Raw genomic sequence first — 14,098 nt, 5'->3', positions numbered from 1 at the left:
CTCGGGGACGATAAACGCAATCGATACATGCACGCGCGTGTGCATGCCTACTTCAGGGTGAAAGGCACAGCGACCCGCATCAGCAGTGTTATCTCTGCCGAAAGAGGAGTGGAGAACGCATTTCACTTCGGTCGTGCTGCTGCTTTCGTCGTTAAACCGCGAACCCTCGTAGATTTCTGCGGTTTTGAAACGTTCCGAACCCTCCGGACTGCTGATAGGACAGTGTTTCATGCTTTTTTTCGTGCAAGCGGAAAGGTAGAATAACATTTGAAACATAAAGCGTATCAAAAACAGGAGGAAGCGAGCGCTCCTAATCAAGCAGCCGAGTGCAGGAGAGTCAGCGGGACAGGACAGACCCTCCGCAATCGGGATGCAATTGACTGGATGCGCTGCTGAAGTGCATACCCCGCGGTGAACTGCACAGCTGACGCATCACCGTGCGTGTACACAAACAAGCAGTTCACTCCCGCCTGCCCGGGAAACTAGGCAATAGCTCCGATATTCGTCGATGTTCGAATTCCATTCTACCCGTGCTTTGGTGCCCATTGTTTCCCCCTTACGGCGTCCCAGCTTCGAAAGATACACCACGAACAGTACAGGGAGCAAAGCAGAAAAGGGAGAAGAGCACGGTGAAGGGCATATCTTTCCCGTTTTCCCAATTTTTCGAACGGTACCGCATTTTCTACCAATTCCTTCGTCCATTAGAACAGCTGCTCGTGGGTCAAAAGAGAGGAAGAGAAACAAAAACCCATGGAAGACAGAATTGGGAATAGCAACAGACGGTTGTGGCTAAACCAAGCGAGACATACACACACACACACACAAACACATCACCCTTATCCTTTACAGAACGCTTTCTCGATAGCGACACGCGGTGCTATCCGATCCGGAACAGCTGCCCTGGTCCATAATTTGACCAGGGATCATCCTGCTGCGGGCGTCTAGATTATCCAAAGCGTCGTCGTCGTCGCTCGACGGCAAACGATGGAAGCAAAAACTGCTGACTTAACTTCGACAAACGCCCTGTACACGGTTACACGCTTCTCTATTCTCTCCTGCTTTCTTCCCCGCTTTCTATGGGTGTGATAATGAGTTTACTGTCTCGTTTTAGAGGTTGTCCAATGGAGCCCTTTTTAGCCTGTCGCCTCCGTCCGAGAAAAAGCTCGATCGATTTTGTTTGGGTGTTGAAAATTATCTCCTCGTTCCTCGTACTGGCCAGCGAAAAAAACGTGCACTCCATGGGTGTGTTTCATCGGAAGCGAAGGGAAAAGTTTGTCCCGGCTGCAGCCGAACCCTTAACGAACTTCCGCTGCCCCGGCCAGTAAAAAAAAGCGGGACGAACAGGAAGTGAAACAACAACCAGTGTGGCGAGAAGAAAAAGGGCTAAACCTAAGCGAAAAGATCCTTTCCTCCCCAGATCGGCAACTGCCCGGGAACAGCCAAAACCATTGCCAAAACCGCCGAACCAGGCACTGTAAAAGCTGCTGCAAATAAGAAGAGTGTTTCCCCCTTCGTTTTCCCTTCCAGCCGCTAGACTGACGGGGGAACTTTAATTTTGTCACAAAAATTCCACTCGCACTGCTTTTGTAAGGCACGATTCGTTTGAAATATTTTCCGTTTTTTTTTTTGCTCGTTTCGCAACCGGTCTCAGGAACCTCCCGGCTCAGAACTGGGTGCTATCTGACCCAGAAAAGTGGTGCGCACACCAAAAAACGCGCTGTGTGCTCGGCTATACCAACGAAAAACGCACAAAAACTACATCCGAGTAGATGAAGAAGCTTGCAAGAACCTTAGACCGAACCTTGCCGGTGCACGTTCGCGCAGTAAGAAATTGAATTTTGAATTTTTAATTCTCCATACCTCGCTGTTGGGCGTGCCGGTGCGTCACCACAGCACGACCGAGAGAGAGCTTCATTTGACAAATGGTCCCCACACAACCGAGCGGTGAGGTGCCGGTAGGTTACCGGCGGTGAACTTGTGTCGCCCAACGCATTTGAAAAACTTTATCCTTTACCTTTCCTTGCTAGCGTTCAAGATTTTTTTTTGTGTAACATCCTTTACAACCCTAGCGAGCCTTGGTGAGTGGCATTAATCGTGCAGCACACTTGAAACATTCGCTTCTACATCGAATACGCGCCTCAAATTTAACGCAACCATAAATGATAGATGGTGATGATGTGCGAGCAGCAAAGTATCACACTCAACGAGCTGCCCCACGGGAAGTCTCAACCTCCGTGCGAACCTGCAAATTCCCTCTTCAGAGTTGGCAGTTCCGTAATACATTGTGCACCATTGTCACAAGTCTATGTCATCGCGGTTACCGGAAATCGAACACTTGAAACGTACACTTTTTGCGCTGACAGCTTAAGAAACACACACACACACAGGAACAGCTCCTTCAGAATTTGTTGCCATCAGAAAGACTCTTTCGAGCACCAAGTCACCCCGGACAAAGCGTGTCTGGTTCATCAGCAACCCCCCCGTATCGTCGGGGCCCGGATGACTAATGATGGAGTGCTACAGGCCTGGTGGTTTGCACAATGAACAGCTCAGCAATAATCCAACCACACTCGCCACCCAACTCACTCACATACTTCCCCGCCTGTCGCTTGCTGTTATGATGTTTATGTTTGCAGAATGTTGTTTTACTGTTTTCCTTGCAACGCAACATCCAATATTACACACTTGGCCTGGCGTTCCCTGAGGCAATGGACGATTGTGGTGCCCTGTCAAGCAGCGTCAAGCATTTGGGCTTGCTCGTCGACAGTGAGCAGAAGAAATTAAAGATGAATTTTGCCAAGATCCGGGTTTGGGCATTCTCCGGGCGAGATCCGGCTCGCTAGAGGAGGCAAAAGCACTAGAAGCATTGGATCCCATAATGGCTTTACTTCATCTTTCTCTCGCATATTATATCTCTCCCTATATCTCGTTCCTTCCCGTTACATAGAACCGATAGGATTCAGAAGTAGGTTGGAAGGTTTGAGTATTTTACCCCGTACCATCGGTACAGGAGGCCGCAATCAAACGGGGGTAGCAGTTGGTGCGGTTGCAGATAAAACCGAACCCCCTCGGGAGTCAGATCGAAAGAAAGGATGGGTAAAAATTGCACCACAGCATAGCGTTTGGTGCATTGTCTTGCACTTCTTGCGCTGAGGAGCGAGAACATGTGTTCGGTGCGGTTGCTGATTGAAAGCAAACAAAGCCTGCCTCTTACCCAGAGAGTACACGATACACACAGCCTCACACACACACACACACACACAAGATTTTTATTCGGCCTTCGGAGCTATCTGAACAAAGAGATCAAGATAAAGGGAGCGGCAGTCGATGACGAAGAGTCTTCTAGCAGAACCAAGGGCCGATGGGTGGCAATACCTTTTCGAAGGGTGGTGGAGGTTAGCGTTCCCTGCGACTGACGGCAGGAAGGCTATTATTTGTATTCTCTGAACCGGATGAACGAAATTCATTATCAACACAATCAAACACACACACACACACACACACATGGATGGACAAGGTCAACGTTATAGCCCAACGGAAAAGAGGCTGCTTATCTCTAGGTAACGTGAGAGCAATAGCATCATCATGTGTTGAGTGTGTATCGCGTGTTATCTTACTTCCAGCTCCTGTCACCGGGCGACAGCTAACGACACTATTAAAAAGCCTAATCAAAGCAAACGGCCGCACGGATGTAGCAGAGGAAGGAACCACAGGGAAGGGAGTGTATCTTGTCCCTTAATTTTATATCGAATTCTACACGTTCCGCACACCGATCCGACAGCACTTTCGGGCTCGATAAAGTGCGCTCCACACAGCCGACCTTTTAATAAACGACACACCTAAGCGCCGAAGAACACTGGGTCGGATGGGAGCATACGGATGGGATAGAAATCTACGGAAAGTAGACACTTTGAGTAGCTCCACTAGCACACGAGAGCAAAACCAACCCCCGGAGTAACGCCCGAAGTTGCTTGATTTGATTTTTATATCCCCTCCCGCCTGTAAATGGGTCAACCCTCATTAAACATGAAAGTAGTGGCTCGTGTGCAGCCTTGTCCTAGAAGAAAACTGACACTCCACCCAACCCACTAGGGCAGTGAGAGATGGTGATGTAAAGTAGGAAGATTAATCGAAGAACCATCCACAGGAGCGTGTGAGGTTCCCCGCGGCACTTCAAAAACACCCCTGATAAGCTTCATTAAGCACCACCAGGGAGCAGCGGATCGATCAGTTAACATTGAGGCCGCCCGGTTTCTTGCACCTCAACAATCCGCACGTTCCCACAGCGTGCAACAATAATGATATCCCTTTTCAACGGCTCGTTGAGTGGGCTCGTCAACCTAGGGGAGCACTAGCACACCCAGCCCAGACTCTATCCTTACCTTGAGGAGGATCCGATACCGACCACAGCCCATCGGAGAAGATTGTTGTTTGGTCGTGTGCTCGACCCTTAAGTACATCACTTCCACGCGCCCATTTCGCCAACCCTCCCACATTCCCGCTACATTGTTTTACTTCGGCGGTGTAGTGATTTTACATTAAAATAAAGTATTATTGCCAAGTCGTTTGTTCACAATCTCCCATACTTGCGGGGACACATAAAAGTCTGGGCAGAAACAAAAAAGCGCTTCTCGTTAGTGAGGTTACGGGCACAAAGCAAAAGAACAAAAGAAAAAAACCTTTGCAGTTTACGAACAAAGAAGAAATAGGAGCAAAACCCGGATCCGCACGGTTTGCGAATTCAACGGATCGTCGTTTGCACATAAAATGGTTTCGCTCGATTAAGAATCACGTTAATGGATTGCTTTCGAGTATAAAAATGATTAACTACCGCCAATAAACCTTCCGCCGCACGGGTGCCGAAAGCCCACCGAATAGGAGTCCCACTTTCACGTAGCTAAACCCGCAAGAAGCAGGAGCAGTGTGTGCACTTGAGCGATTGAAACACGAAACAAAGCATAAAAAAGCAGAGACCCCAAATGTAGAATCAACAATCGAATCTAGTTCCATCGTTTTTTAAAGGTTTTTACGATGCTTTCGAGCAGAAAGAAGGAACGTACGAACTGTCGTCACTGGAAGAGTTCCGAAGCACCCAGGAGCGCACCCGGTCGGGTTCCAGCGGGGACGGGGACGGTGGTCGGGGTCCATAGAATATCAGGCACCGCAAATGAATGCTACAAATCGAAGCATAAATATAATTTATTTATGACAACTACAAATTGCTTATTCGTTTGCCCAGGGAGCGCAACTTAATCGACCGATCGGATCGGGAAAGGCAAACATTTCGCTACGGTCGTTGCACTGCTTAAACGGGGGTTGCCTCCGCAGCCAAAAGACACAATGGCAATGTGAAGGAGGTTTTCAAAAGGATCGAATATACACACTGAATATCCTTGCGTCCCTTGCCTGTCTGTCTGGATGGGTTGTTTTCAATAAGATGCGGCCATGTTACTCCCACAAAACCGCACACGCTTCACGAGGAGACCGGTAGAGGTCACGTTTTCGTACATGCATAAATCCCGGTACGTTGCAAACAAACCGACGAAGATGCTCGGACACTACGGCCATTCATTGCTTTCCTCGAACAAAAAATAAAAACAAAAACGAAACGAACCCTCCAGGACATCGAATTCCGTTACCGTTGCCTTGAAAAGTGGGCATAAACCTAACGTAACAAAACACCGAAAGTGCAGACAGTGGACAGTGGGGTTACGGGAGGATATGGTTTCACTTTCCAGTCACCACCAGACACACTACTGTGTGCCGGGTATCATCATCGTTCCGCGCTCTCCGCTTCCTTTCCGGTGCCGATTCGATCGAATCAGCATTTCAATAGTCACTGATTTTTGTGTTAGAAAGGACACCCCTCCTATTGATGAAGGGTCAGAAGCTGGAGCACATAAAGTGCCGGATGACTCTACCGCCTGCTACGCCGGGCGACACAAACAAACACACACACACACACGAGGTTGCAGGTTCGAATCTTGTTTTAATTTATTACCCTCGGAAGGTTCGTGATTTTGCCATAGATCACGGACCACTATCGGCAACCCGCCCCGGAGAAGAAGCACGTACCACACATACATGCCCCATTAGGTCCGGAGAGTCTTGTGCCTTCCTGGGGTGGGTGAGTCCGTACTCTCAGCTCACCATTCCGTGTGGGAGAGTACCCCCGGCCGTCCAGTTCGAGACTCACAGCAAAAACACACAGACACCGGTCCAGAGCGGCCGGACGGACACGCCAGTGACTAATGGCATTCATGCATGAAGTGAGGTTAGTTCTTCGAAATGGGTGGTAAAAAAAATGTACGGAATCCAAAATCGATCCTCCACGGATCCAGACCACGGACCGAGGGGAAATAGGGGATGCCATGGCAGTGTGGTCTTAGAAATAACTTCTTTTTTTTGTTACTTCTAATAGCTGCTTAAAGTAGTAAATGGATGGCAATGATGGAAAAATGTTATCATTGCCAATTTCAAGGAAACAAAACAGTTCCAGTTCTATGTTAACACAAATTCAACGGAAAACAATGTATTTTACCGTCGTTGCCGCTAGATTTTGATTCTAACTCAGCTCTTCTTGTCTCATAAAGCCCCAATTTTTGACAGCGTTCTTACCAATTTTGTTCTCTTAGGCATCCAGTTTTGTATCTAAAGCATCATTTTTCGACCGTAAGTTTACAGAAAAGTTTGTTTCATAGAACACATTACATTAAACTGTGCGATTCGAAATTATTCAATTTTTCAGTTCTCATAAATCGGCTCAAATAACTGGTAATTTTATTTATCTGCAAAAGCTACAGCTACCAGAGTCGAAAATTGTTCACATTTGAACAAAAATAGATGCGTTAGAGGCAAACATTAATATCCACTGTCAAAACGTTGTTGCCTTAGAGCCAGCATTTGGCGATAACGACTGTATAACACAATTTATGACACTCTCATATAAAAGGCATAAGATTGGTGATTCAAAGGAGAGAACGAAATTCCCATCCTATTCATCTTTTTTATCTAACAGTAATGTTTCAACGGGTTTCAGCATAATTGAATACTTGAAGCCCCCTGTAACTACAACGATAACAGAGATGGGGCCATTTTACCCCATCTTCCCCATGGTCGTAGAAAAGCACGGGAATGAATACGGTGAGCCTATCGTTTGCGCTTTAACTACGACCTGCCCTGGAGTCGATGAAGACGACTCAGCAGTACGTACGACGACGAAGTTGGAAACCAATTTCCGCTCGCATCGGCTGAACAATATATATAGCGGTATTTGTTGAGTGGGGTGGGCGAGAGGTTGAATGGAAAGACGACAGTTCCAGTTGAATAGCGGGAGCCGCATTACTATCTACACCCTTCGAATTCGTGTGCAACAATCTCCAACGATTTGTTTTCGTGTTTTTTTCTTTCGCTGTGGACAGCGCCGGCTAGAATGAAGCGCCTTCGTGTACAGGGGCGCTCCACACGCCGCTTACAATTGACTGTTATAGTTTCCTGCTCCAAAGAGCTTCCTTTCCAGGTCGCCGCGACTTTTCCCGCTCTCCGCTTTGGCAGCACCCGGCACTTACACATCCTGTTGCTGTTCGCGTGCAGAGCGTCAACAGCAGGATCTATAAAAAGTCATGCTGCTTTATGAGCCGCATCAGCTCACTCCCCTCAATAGCAGCGAGGCAAGTGGGGTGGGCTCAACATTGGGTAAGATATGTGGAAGTAGCCCCCCCTCACAAAAACGTTACAAATTCGAGTGCCCCGTCTGTGACCGGTGGAGGAGGAACCGAACGGAGTAGTACCCAGTTCACGGTAGCTGGCAGGTGGGTTGGAATAGGATACGCGATGGCTAAGAATACTGCCGTCACGAACCTTACAAATCCTAAAAAAAAAACGCGCACAAATGGATAAAAATGGATCGTTACTGCAAGCTAATGGTGAATCAGCGCCCTCCGGCTGGAAGGCGCGCGGGTTGACAAGCTAACCGGTTGTGTCAAGAACCGTCCATCGTTTCTTCGTGCCACCGGTCTGGGCGTTTGAATGAAATCGTACCACTTAAACGAATGTGTCGTCACCCGCTAACCAAGGGAGTCAAGGAGGGGCTTTCCATGTTTTATGCTCGCCAGGGATACAACTCCCCCAACTAAAGGTATTGTGAGGTAAGTTTCCCCACCGGGGGAGGGGTGGGTTTGTTGTTTCCTGCAACACACACGCACATACCCCATGCGATCCAAAGCCTTCCTCCTTCCCCAATGGAAATAGGAAATGGGCACCCTGTGAGTGCTTGCGTGTGTGTGTGTGTGTGTGTATGCGGTAAACCATTTTACGATATTCCATTTTTTTCGAATAGCACTCTGCTCCTATCAGGCGCAAGAAAACATTGCTCCACATTTTTTATGAGTCAAAAGGGAACAAAACAATACAAAAAAAACTCTATCACATGCCAACACAAGCGGGAAATCGGTTCATTATTGTTTCCCCACAAACAAAAATGCGTCAATCACACTTCCCGCGGGCAGGCAGCCATTCAGGCTATCTTTAGCAGTGCGTCACAGTGTGCGCTTGTGTTTGTGTGTTTATGTTGATGTTTTTAGCTATTGTGCTATGTTTTGGGGGCCTGCCGGTTTTTATCCTGCATATTGCATGCGATGTTTACACAGTGTGCTGGCCCTTTATGCTGTTCTAGGAACTATGTGTGTGTGTGTGTTGTGATTGGCTTCTCCTCGCCAGCCCGAACTAAACTAATGTTATCGTTCGCTGAATCAGTGATGGGGTGATTCAGGCGTATTATTTTCACCCCCCCAAAACGCCCACCCGATTACACATCCCGTGAATCAACATTTTAGTGGCGCATTGTTTTTCTTCTCTTTTTTTTTTTTTTTTTTTTTTGCTTGCTCAATACTGCTTGCTGACTCAACGGCAACAAACAAATGCAAATGAAGAGCTTTTTTAACAAAAGGCATACAGGCTCTCCTCCCTATTCGTTATCATTACAAACTGTTGCTAATTTAAAGGCAAACTTTAGCAGCCTGTTCATCCGATAAGGTACGCGCCAACTTTGCTTTTTACTGCAGAATTTCCCTACAAAAGGGCAAAAATTGCATTCACCAGACAGTATTAGCAATATTGAATGCAGCTCAACATGTAGTTCCTGTTTCCATGCGCGAACACAAAAAAATGCTCCACCTCTCGCCCACTAAAAAAAAAAATCTCAAGAAAACATTGGGTTTGCACATGTGCTTGCATGCACCCGTATTGTTTGAATGATGAGCCGGAAGTGTGCCTCTTGCTCTGTGCACAAGGATGTTTACACGGTATGCTGCCCGGAAGCCATCGTCTTTTGCATCCATTTTGTAGCAACAGCAGCAGCAGAATGATTCAATTCCATCATTTCGCAGAACCGCCATTGAGCATACCGCTGCGAAGTGAATGCCAATGCGTGAGCTAGTGAGCACAAAAACGCTACCAGTGCCTGGGGCACACATTCTTTGCTTCCTTTATCAAGTGGCGAACGAAAGCACCTTCAGGAAGTTTGAACTACAAACCAGCAACAGCATCAGCAACTGACACAATGCAACTTCACGCTGCAGTCTAGTGCAGAACGCACTCTGGGCAATACGGCTTGGGGAGATAAAAATAGCACTCGCTAGCGGAAGGGGAAGCGTGTTGGGCGTAGATGGGGCCCCACCACACTTAGACCCGTACTGCGCGGTGCAGGAATGGCGACGACGGCGATGAGTTTCCTTTTATGGGCGGAATGCGATGATGCTCCGGCGTTGCCAAGCTGGAACACGGAACCCTTACAAAGCGACCCACTCTCCGTGAACGAATCACGGACTTGCAAGTCAATATATGCACCACAGCAGCGCACACAGTAACGCACACACGTGCAGCAGTGAAGTTGAGTTTCGTGAGCATGAGAGAGAGAGAGAGAGAGAGAGAGAGAGAGAGAGAGAGAGAGAGAGAGAGAGAAAACAAAAAGGGTAAGTCTGTTTACAAAACACACCACCTTCAGTGCCAGTGGATGCATGTACGCTGCACCAGCGAACGTTCGCAAGAGATCACGAGGCATATGGAGCATATACCGCACTCGCAAGAGACAAACAAAATGGACAAACTAAGCGAACAGACACACACACACACACACAAAGGTGTACAAAAATGAACTTCCAGGGCAGGCCGTTGCGCTACTCGACCGTGGCCAACTCACACACCGACACTGGAAAAGGGCACACACCATTATGGCTTGCGTCCACTTTGCGCTGACTGAAAGAGGGAGCCTTCTCCTGCTCTCAAGCGATTTGCGATATGAATCGTCTGGTGCCGCTTCACTCGCCACGGCTGTGTGCGTGTAACCGATAGAGTTAGTGCAATGTAGAAAGAAGCAAACAAAACGTTAGCTATCAGACCACGGTACTGAGAAGGCTTGAAATGGCGTTCGCTGACTCAGCGAAATCCGCAACCGAATGTGCAAGTGTGAGCAGCGTCGGGGAGGCTAAGGTAAGAGCAAGCCCGTGTGGGCTGCGTGAGCAGCAGTGAGATGAGTTCTCACTACACTAGCTGATCGTTCATCGTTCGCTGCGTGATCAACTCAACGTTGCCCTTTTTTTCGGTTGGATGCTGGGGAACCGATCGGGACCGGTTCGCACGCATACAAGCACACACTGTGCAGAAGCGATCGAGACTGTGGTGTAGAAGCGCGCACGGTTGGCACTTGCTGCAAGGGCGGCATGAACGAACGGGGTTCCCGAGATCGCGCTGTCGCGTAGTGCGCACAAACACCATTCAACACTCTGCTTGGCTTTTGTGTGTCTCTTTCTCTACCCAAACACCATTAATTAACCCTTCCAATTCCACGGTCACCCTTGACTCATATTCACTTACCTTGCTGTTTACGGGCGCTTCATTTGAAGCTACTCGCCGCTTTGCACCGACAAGAACGTAGGCAACGGCGAAACGGCGCTTTATGAACTGTGCTCGATGAATAATAAGACTGTGTGTGCTGGGAAGTCGTTTCTTTTTTTTCATTCGTTTGTTTTGTTATTAATGGATAAACATTCGAGTCGTCACTTTTAAATAATTAAGCGCAAATACGGTAACTGGATTGATTTTTTTTTTTGTTTGTTTCACTTAAGTTCACTCGTCACTCCACTCAATTCCTTTTTGTGTGAAATGGTTGTTTTTTTTTACTTAGATTTTTTTTCACTTTTTTCACTTGCACAATTCAACACGCTGTACTGCACCAAGAAAAGGAGTTAAAAAAATCAAAATTAACAATAACTCAGGCAAAAAAACAAACAGCTAGCACACTCAATTCCGACCAACCGCGTCTCAATCATCCACACTGCGTCATCAATACAAAATAATGATTTGTTTTTGCCTGAACCCAGTGCAAGCGAAAACAGAACACAACACTCTACCGAAAGGCTCCACCACACTGTGCACGGGTGCATCCGTTGCAGCGCGTTGCAATTGCATCACTCGTGCGGGCCGCCAAAATAACAACTCCAGTGAAGCGAAACGGTAACACGGAGGAGTTCGCTACACAAGCACACACACACGCGCACACACTATCATGCCCACAATTGATACCCGTGGTGACCCCCCGCTAGAGTAGAACGGGGGAGGGGGGCTGCCTGACACGCGCCACTACTTTATGCACTGTAGGGCACCGTTTTCACAAACCAAAAAACACAACATACAACTGCAGCATCATCCCGTACGCACGCAGTAAGCACGCAGTTTGTGCCGTGTGCTTTAAATGCAGCTCACTAGCCCTACAAACAACACATCACTTCTGCTGAAACGATCGCAGCGATCGAGGCCGTGCCGTGTAGTCGCGTTCGAATACGAACCGAGCGTTGTGGAAGCAACAAACCAGTTTTCAATCCTCCAGCGCGCAGTGCTTGCTTCGATGCGTTGGCAATAGAAGGTGGATGCTGAACGGTGATGGTGGTGGTGGTGGTGCTGCTGTACGCACACACTTTGTGCGCTCGCGGGACAAGATCGAGCGCGCTTGTGGCTTTGGCGTGGAACTGGTTTTCTTACTACCTTCGCTCGTCGATGCAGGCTCCCCCGCGCAGCCGATTACCACAAACTGCTCGAAATGATCTTGCCCAAAGAGTGCTCGAATGCGTTGCCTTCCAACGCACACACACACATTAGCGGGTGAGTCAAGCGCTGTGTGAGGGACAGTATTTAACCTTTTGCTCTTATCGCGACCGACCCAGAGGGTGCCGGTAAGCGAAGCGAAAGGAACAAGATAACAACGTACAAGGGAACTGCGCACACACGCACACACACACACACACACAAGCACAAGCAAGCGCATAGCAACACACGGTCGCACTCCTAAGCAAAAAAACACACGCACACACCGCGCAGTGCACGTTCGGTCGTGTTCTTTCCTTTTTGACGGATGCGTTTTCTTTTGTTAAAACTCACACAAACACAGTCACACACACACATGGACATGCATCTTTTCATTACTCGCGCTATTCTAAACGCCGCTGGAACAAGATCACCGAAACCGTCGCTGTACCCGCCACGGCTCGTATGCCCTTCCCGCACACACACACACACACACACGCACGTATGTTTTGCTCTAGTTTTTTTGTTTGTGTGCCTGTGTTTATTACCGTTCCCTTTTCAGCGCTACCTTCTTCTCGGTTTGTTACGTTCGTTTCGTTGCTTTCTTCTCCTTCTGTTCGCCGTTTGGTGTGCCCGCGCGCATATGTGTGTGTGTGTTTTCTTACATTTCGCCCGTTCTCTTACTGCCTCCTGCTTATCCGTAGCGAGCAGCGCTGTTGCATCGCAGCAGCAAAGAAAGAGAGAGAGAAGAAAACGGCAGCAGCCGGTAAGAAAACGAGGCCTCTTTCTATATAAACAAAAAATATTCACACACACACACACACAGGCGCGGGCGCGGGAGACCAACTCGCGATACCACCCTCTAAGACGTTGGCGGCGCAATCTAATATTCGAGCATCTTCGAGCAGAAGAAAGAGGGGAAACGGTACAGGAACAGCAAAACCGTCCGATTTAGGCAGGCTGTTTCACTTGCTCTGCCGGCAACGATTGGATTTGGGGTTTTTCTTCTTCTGTTGTCTACCGCAACCACAGCCTACCTAATAACGGGGTTAGGTCCGTGTGCCAGCCGACTAACTTTTCTGCTGCATGTAACGGTGGTGGTAGGCTCACGTCAAAGGAACACCGTTTGTTTCTTGTTTTTTTTTTCTTCTTTCCATTCATGTTACTTCTCCATTTTTCGATTGCCCTTAGGCTACTGTGGTTGGCACGAAATTGTAACAAAAAAACACATACACTTGCACCACCATCACCTCAGCAGGGCCGGTGAACGAAAGCGTAACTTTTCTACCATTTACTAAAGCCACACTCGCATACACACGGCCACCCCTTTGGGGATGGCCTATACACACACACACACTCACGCCCGAAAAGCTCCACCCGGCTGCTCGGAGTATCTGTGCCAAAAACACCTTCTCGCTTTACCCCTTTCCCGGACACACAGCGCACCTTCAACACACGCGGCAAGGACACACGAAAGGACACACTTTCATACACGCTCCCGGCTCGGCAGCTGCTGGCTGTGCTCGAGTGTGATTTACGTTACACGTTTAGCATTTTATGGTCGAGGGTTTTCCCTGCGCTTTTCGGGCTGTGGCGTGCGCTTCGCGACCCCCACCGCACCTTTTCTGCAACGGTGAAAAGCTCCTGTGCTGCTTACCCGCAATTGCGCCCTAAAACACGCTAGTGCGTGCGCTTGGTGCGAGAAATACGCGTACACGAAATACGTAAAATACGCGGCGCGCGCTGCGATAACACGTCCGTGCGTGATGCTTTCGGAATGGAAATTGAGCTGCAACATTCCAGCCAGCGAGCGGGGCTGCGTGCGAGTGCGAGCGAACACGGGGCAGAGCACGCCGGTGAGGGTGAGCGAGACGACACGCTCAACGGTTCAGCTTCGGTGTGATTCGGGAAGGGCTCGGCTAGCGATAGCACACTGAGTGTGTGCATTGGACATAGGGGTGTTGGCCGATTTTGTGAATCATTTTGAAAAACTAACTTCTCGAGAAGATTTTTTTGCAAT

At 48.5% G+C, this 14,098-nt stretch overlaps 1 protein-coding gene across 7 annotated transcripts in view; it reads right to left on the bottom strand.

Annotated features, from left to right (window-relative positions):
- LOC120952416 (uncharacterized) overlaps nucleotides 1-13,879 on the bottom strand; it is a 136,014-nt gene extending 122,135 nt beyond the window's left edge. For 4 of the 7 annotated variants that reach the window (XM_049607004.1, XM_040371730.2, XM_049607005.1 and 1 more), the window contains exons 1-2: nucleotides 13,736-13,879; nucleotides 10,873-11,225 (exon numbers count right to left, since the gene is read on the bottom strand). The gene's annotated coding sequence lies outside the window, so the exon portion shown is untranslated. Of the gene's footprint in view, nucleotides 1-10,872; nucleotides 11,226-11,690; nucleotides 13,677-13,698 lie in introns of those variants that run through there. The other 3 variants (XM_040371731.2, XM_049607003.1, XM_049607002.1) reach the window with 3 other exon arrangements.
- Between the last annotated feature and the right edge of the window lie 219 nt (nucleotides 13,880-14,098).

Source organism: Anopheles coluzzii, chromosome 2 (assembly GCF_943734685.1).
Source record: "Anopheles coluzzii chromosome 2, AcolN3, whole genome shotgun sequence".
Lineage (NCBI taxonomy): Eukaryota > Metazoa > Arthropoda > Insecta > Diptera > Culicidae > Anopheles > Anopheles coluzzii.
This window is presented reverse-complemented; position numbering and strand designations above follow the sequence as displayed.